The sequence below is a fragment of the Gadus chalcogrammus genome, chromosome 1 (genome assembly GCF_026213295.1).
Source record: "Gadus chalcogrammus isolate NIFS_2021 chromosome 1, NIFS_Gcha_1.0, whole genome shotgun sequence".
Lineage (NCBI taxonomy): Eukaryota > Metazoa > Chordata > Actinopteri > Gadiformes > Gadidae > Gadus > Gadus chalcogrammus.
In genome coordinates, this window is record NC_079412.1 from 3115221 (window position 1) to 3122050 (window position 6830).

A 6830-nucleotide genomic window follows, 5' to 3' on the forward strand; every position below is an offset into this window, starting at 1 on the left:
TCTGAAAATCGGGTCTGTACCCTCCCGTTTCCAGTGAACAACATGTGAAGAAGAGGCGATGGAGAAGATCGCAGCTTAGGCGGTGATGACGGAACATGATTACGGTTCGCTCCTAAACCAGGTCAGTGTTTGTCAGTGTTGGTTGTAGTCTTTTCGCTCGGTTCGCCGTATCAACAGTAGGGCTAGAACCGAGCGTAAAGACTACAACCAACTAGGGCCCGACCGATTAATCGGCCTGCCGATTTAATCGGCCGATTATAGCCTTTTTGAAAATAATCAACATCTGCCAAAAGACGCAGATTACAACCGATTATTATTATTTATTTTTTAAATGTTATTGCGCTTAGTATCCAGCAGAGGGCGCTCCTACTCCATTCTACTTAAGAAAGGCTCTCAGTCTCACCCACCGCACTCATTTTTGGACACAACACCGGAGCGCATGTAGCTTGAATGTGCTGAGCTCATTGGATAAACCGAGCAGAGTTTCCCCCCACGGTAAGTTTATAACTAGTTTGTGTAATGAACAATTGGTCCTTTTAAACGTGTAGGTCATGCTTAAAAAAAGGAAAAGTACACACACACACACACACACACACCACACACCCACACACAGTAAAGCTAACCTAGCCTTGCTAACTAGCAACTTTAGCCAGAGTAAAAAAGAGGAGATTGAATTTTACCGTACAACATGAAAGCACGCTCGCTCAGGCAGCTGCGCGCTCACCTCACCAATGTACGCAAGACGCGTTGTTTGAGCATGTTATACTGTAGACTCTAACGGTGAGACCATACTGCTCAGTGCGCACGTGTTAGTCACTGCTCACGAGCGCAGCACATTGGGAGTTATTTATTTTACATTTGATTGCGGTAAATGATTATAAATGCATAATTTGTAAATAAGGTATATTTATGTATAAGCCTTGCAAATGGAAAATGCTTTATATCCGAGTTTCAAAATGCCCCAAGTAACTTAAGAAATATTTTTTAAAACTTTATTTCTTAAGCCAATGCATATTTATGACTTTTTTCTCCTTTTACAGATGTCAGATAAGACTCATAGCAAGGTTTGGGACTACTTCACCAAGGGGCCTAGTGGTGAAGCAGTTTGTAATGCATGTGCAGCTTCTGTGAGCCAGGGATCAAGCCGTCAAAAAACAAGAAACACAACCAACTTATGGCAACACTTGAGACTTGGACATAATGAAGCTTATGTGGAATCACAAAGACAGGCTCTTCATGAAGCACAAAGAAAGGCAGAAGCACTAACTAAGAAAACTAATCAGCCCACACTTGCACAAGTGATTGATAGGAACACAAAGTGGAACCTAAATGACCCGAGAACAAAGGAGCTGGACAAACTAATAATTGAAATTTAACTGATATATTGCCCTATGCCGTTGTGGAGGGTCAAGGTTTTAAAAGAGTCCTGGCCGTGGCAGAGCACAGGTATCCTCAAAAAAGTGAAAAGTATTTCCGCACTCAGCTGATGGGAGAAGTGTATTCTCAAGTTGCAAATAGAGTAAAGCCACTCTCTCTGTGGAAAATGCAGGAAGCAGCATTGCTTTTACTACTGACTGTTGGTCGGGATCCACTGAGGCTCTAATGAGCCTAACAGCTCATTTTATTGACAAGAACTGGGAGAGAGTCCAAGTTGTGTTAAATGTAAAGGCCATGTTTGGGTCCCACACGGGCGAGTATATTGCTGAGACTTTCCTGAACTTACTGAAAGAATGGGACATTGACACACAGCGTGTCCACCTGGTGCTGAGGGACAGCGGCGCAAACATGATCAAAGGCATGAGACTTGCAGAGATGCCTGAGCTGCACTGCCCATACTCTTCAGTTGGTAATCAATGATGGCCTCCACTCCCAGAGGATGGTGGGGAACATTTTGGCGAAACTAAAAATAATAGCCACACACTTCAACCATTCAGTGGTAGCACAACAACGACTCTCTGTTATTCAGCAAGAGGTTGGTGTTCCTAACCATTCCATTATCCAGGCAGTGCAAACCAGGTGGAACTCCACACTGCATATGATTGCCAGGATGATTGAGCAAAAGAGAGCAATCACAGCCTATTCTAGTGACCACGGCAATTTTGTATGTCCAAGTGCAGAGGAGTGGGATGTGGCAGCAAACCTGGCGGAGACCCTGACACCACTGGAAGATATAACACTTGAAATGAGCAAGGCCGATTCCTCTGCTTCCTGCATTATACCATGTGTAGCAGTGCTGAAGTGTCTGCTCGAGTCAGAGGCAGACCTGCAAACTCCTCAGAGGAAAAAAGGTGACAGTGTCACGGGGGGATTTTTTTTGGATTGTAATATGCAAATTACACTAGTCTGAGCGTGACTTAACAAAACTCAGCATACTTTATCAAAAATCAAAGTCAAAACATCCTTGAGGCTTATAAAAAGTATTTTATTTACAACTGTCACAATTTTTTGGACTCTTAGCCTGTGGGGTGTTCCACAAAGCCGGTTTTATCACATAACCGGGTAAGTTAACCCAGGGTTTGCTGTAACCCTAGGTTTTCCGTTCCAAAAGGATCACGGTATGTTAGTTGCTATAGCAACATATGCTCTGAATCAAACATGGTCGGACCAGGTTTTGCGCAGGTTAAGTTTGAAACATAACCCGGTTTTGGGTATTTCAACCGGCGTTCACCGCAGATTTCATGTGTTCACAATGGCCTGCCCTTTTGATGAGAGAACTGCTGATATCAGAGCGCAAATTATACGTGCAATCCACCGGGAGCGATTGATAAGACCACGGCTCGACATCTTGGCATATTGGATGACTTTTTGCTGGAGCGGAGAGATATAGATTCTCGCGCAAATCTTTAATATATTTAAATAGCCTTACATAGCCAACACTACCAATCGAGGACCTGGCCTCAGTTCACTCCAGACTATTTGCGTAGCCCTCCGTTTTTTTCAAATGGTAGTTTTATCTAGGCCAGTGGTTTTCAAACTGTGGGGCGCGCCCCCCCTGGGGGGCGCCAGAGTTCTTCAGGGGGGGCGCGACGTGAGAAAAAAATAAACCCGAAGAAAAACCTGAAAGTCGATGATTCAAATCATCAATCGTACTTCAACTGTAGAAGTAACCTAACTAAATCAATTTTCAACCGTTTATCTTCGTGCAAACCTTTTAACAAATCTACACACTTGTATCTTCAATAATATCTAAACAGAATTTCGATATCATTTAAAATTTCTTCAGAACCACCGTTTTAGTTTCATACCGCTTCGTTTTCAGCTGTTTTCATTGAAGATGTCTGCCCATTCTGATACACCTACTTTTAGACATCGTAACTCATTCATTTTCCAACCGTTTACCATCGTTCAAACCATTGAACAAATCTACACACTTGTATCTTCAATACTATCCAAACGTAATTTTGATAGCATTTATACTTTTTTCAGAATCACAGTTTTAGTTTCAAACCGGCATCGTTTTCAGTTGCTTATAATAATTGAGGTCACCATAGCAACGCTGGTAAACAAACCCCGCCGAATAGTCGAATCTCTGGACTGAAAAAGCAGATCTGATTAGACTCTGAAAATTCAGAGTCGGGGACCCTGAATGAATCTGTGTAAACTGGCAGTTTACACAGATTAAGATGTTCAAATGTATTTAAAAAAGGTTAAGATAAAACATGCTTAGATAAAGTTGTTAAATTGTGTTAAGAAATGTGTTTAAAAACGCACAAAGATGTTGTAATGTTTCAGAAATATGTTTAAAATGTTTAAAAAATATATATATTTTTTAAAATTATGATCAGAGATGTTTAAAATGTGTCAAATAATTAAGATAGCTTTCAAAACACAGGTCTTTAGAAAAAAAAAATTGGGGGGGGGCTCAGCTGAATTTTTTTCTCTGAGGGGGGGGCTCACTCTCTCACACTTTGAAAACCCCTGATCTAGGCTATAATGCTGGAGATGCTGAGCACATCACAGTCGTTTCAGATGACCCATCCAAGATTTGTATCGGCCTCCTATCATACAAAGAGCAATATTGTCTGAGTACTATGCCGAGAGGCATTTACAACATAAAGTATAAAATAGTCCTAACGGACTTGCATCCACTGGAGAATGTTCGATCGTAGCCGGCGGCTTCATTACAAGCACTGATCCATCTTGATCTGTGAAGTTGATGAATTGTCACTTTTAGGTTTTCTACCCAGTTACCAAAAAAAGAAACATTTGGAATAGTATGCGCTGTGGCAAGCACACGGTTTGCATGTGTTACTTCGAAGGCAAAAAAAATCTAAAATACAAGAAAACACAAAAACCTACATTCAACCAGTGACTCTCGGAGGTGGTAGGTAGGCTACCTCCAGGTACCCCCTCCATGCCAGGGCGCCCTGAATTTATGTTTATTAACAGCTCCTCCACCGGGGTCAAGACAATTTGAGGGCCAGATCCAGTCTGCCGACTGTCGGCCTTTTCAAGATTGGCTTAAAAAAATGGCTTATTTAAATTTATACCAATACGATGGTGGGAAAAGCTTACCAGTTTGTATGTTTTTTATACTTCATTTTTATACTTGATCCTCTGACCGCTTGGAAGCAATCGGAGTACATATTGTTTTAGAAGAAAGGGGTTATGTGGTAGGATCTTTAAGAATGCTTAACTGGGATATTTATATATTCATGGCTCAAATATTAAGGATCATGCTTTTGACGTGTAACTAACGCATTTACGTGGTGAGCGATCCGCTGCTTTGGTTCTCCGGATTCCAGAGGTTTTAGCGTTCCCTTTTCTTGTGATAATGTCCTTCTCCTCGTCATAGCTCTCCAGGAGAACCTGGAGTTCCATTTCATTGAAATAAGCGGCCCGTTTCGCCATATCGATCAGGGTTTCCATGATCCATACATCACGTCTTTTAAGTTTGGCGTGGACGCGCACAACCCTGTGTTAACCAACCCCGAGTTGATTGAACTAATGCATAACCGCTGCTGTGGAACCGAAAACTCTGGGTTGGTCAGCACAGGGTCAATCAACCTAGAGTTCAGCGTTAACTCAGTGTTTGTTAAACCTCCATTCGTGGAACACCCCTCAGGTCAGACTTTGCACCACATTTGATCATCGTTAAAAACCTTCAAGCATGTTCAGGGATCTCAACCTGCATAATTCCCAGGAATTTCAACCTGTTGTTTAAGGCAAAAAAATCTATCAAATGTCTAACTAGAATTCACACATAGTAATCATAACATAGTATTTTCAGCATGCATTGAAAATTTGCATTTCAGAATATAAGGCATAAAAATATGAAACTCAACATCATTTATTGAAGGTAGTATTGGTTTCAAATTCTCTGCATCTTTTCATAATTACGTTCCATGGCTCTCTGTCATATTTATCTTCAAGATATTTTTTATGGTGCTAACAGCAGAAAACCTTTCATTGAACATATAACGTACTTTTTCTGATATGGGATACCTTCTGTTCGTGTTCTATTTAAATTGACCTCTAGATCATTTTTGACATTCATACCCAACTACACAAAACCAAGGAACAACGGACCATCTCCTTCAGAAACATCAAACTTATCAACACCACAGACCTCTCCACCATGATCAGCTCCTACCCCAACCCTCCCCCAGCTTCCTCCCTGACTGACCTGGTGACTCACTACAATAACTGCCTCTCCTCCTCCCTCACCACCCTGGCCCCCCTGAAAACCCGTTCAGTCTCATTCACCCACACTGCTCCCTGGTTCACTCCTCATCTGTGCCAGCTCAAAGCCACTGGTCGTCGACTGGAGCGACTCTACAAAAAGACTCAACTCACTGTACACCGCCAAATGTATTCGGACCACCTCCATCACTACAAGAATGCCCTCACTACTGCCAAAACCTCATACTACTCCAACCTCATCAACACTGGTACAGGCAACAGCAGAGTCCTCTTCTCAACAGTCAGCCACTTACTTCAGCCTCCTAAATCTCTCCCTCCAGACATTTCCACCACCCAATGCACTGCGTTCCTTGACTTCTTCAGCTCTAAAATCAACACCATTCACCAACAACTGGCCTCATCTCGCACCCCTCTGATGACCCACCCTGGATGATCACCTCTGGCCAACCTCTCATCAGCTCCCTCTCTGACTTCACCCTAGTAACAGAAAAGACCGTTTCAGAACTCATTCGCAAAGCCAAAACCACCACCTGTCAGCTCGATCCTCTTCCCACCTCCCTTGTCAAAGCATGTCTTCCGTCCATCTCCCCCATGATCACCAACATAATTAACTCCTCCCTCACTACTGGTACTGTACCCCCCACTCTCAAGCTGGCTGCCATCACTCCCATCCTGAAAAAACCTGGTGCTGACCCAACTGACCTTAACCATTACCGGCCCATCTCCAATCTCCCTTTCATCTCCAAAACACTTGAAAGGGTGGTTGCCGCACAACTACAGTCCCACCTCGACACTAACAATCTCCACGAACCGTTCCAATCTGGCTTCCGTCCAACAACACAGCTACTTGAAACAGCCCTAGTCAAAATCACCAACGACCTCCCTCCTTGCATAAGCCGAGCTCTGGATTTACTCACCATTCTCATCCTCCTCGATTCCCAAGTCGCACGGGTAGCACAGCATTTATGCGGACACCACTCTCACCAACCCTCTGTCCTGGACAGCCTGGCGTGGTATTGGGATCACTGGTGCTGCACTCTCATGCTGGTTTACCATCCTAACCATCACGGCCGTCAACAAATTTAGTTCAACGCTAACGCAACCCACAAGTCTGGGTGTTTCAGGTGTCCTCTACTGGGTGTGCCCCCAGGGGTCAGAGTCTTGGGTCTCAACTCCTCTCTCAACAC